Below are 672 nucleotides of genomic sequence, written 5' to 3'. Positions count from 1 at the left end.
ACAAGTGGGTCAGCTGAGCAAGAAAATTACTGAACTCCCTCCTAGTACTCTCCCAAGCAATACAGAAGAAAATCCAAAAGGAGAGTTCAAGGCCATCAACATGGCCGAATTTTGGGAGGAAGAAGAGGCAGTGAACGCCACTGAGGAAGGCCTCACTGGACGTCCACTGGCCTCCAATGAGTTCCCCAATGAGGAACCATGGGAATCTGAGGCTCAAACTGAGACCATAGAGATTCCATTGGACTTACTTCTGCCATTCATGAGCTCCGATGAGTTTTCTTCCTCTGAAGAGGATGAGTATGTCACTGAAGAGCAAGTTGCTAAATATCTTGGAGCAATCATGAAGCTAAATGACAAGTTATTTGGAAATGAGACTTGGGAGGATGAACCCCCTCTCCTCACCAAAGAACTGGATAACTTGTCTAGGCAGAAACTGCCTCAAAAGAGGCAGAATCCTGGGAAGTTTTCAATACCTTGTACCATAGACACCATGACCTTCAAGAAGGCCTTGTGTGACTTAGGGTCAAGTGTAAACCTCATGCCTCTCTATGTAATGGAGAAGCTAGGGATCTTTGAGGTGCAAGCTGCAAAAATCTCACTAGAGATGGCAGACAACTCAAGAAAACAAGCCTATGGACTTGTAGAGGATGTTCTGGTAAAAGTTGAAGACCA

Source organism: Arachis duranensis, chromosome 10, assembly GCF_000817695.3.
Source record: "Arachis duranensis cultivar V14167 chromosome 10, aradu.V14167.gnm2.J7QH, whole genome shotgun sequence".
In the NCBI taxonomy this organism is placed as follows: domain Eukaryota; kingdom Viridiplantae; phylum Streptophyta; class Magnoliopsida; order Fabales; family Fabaceae; genus Arachis; species Arachis duranensis.
This window is presented reverse-complemented; position numbering follows the sequence as displayed.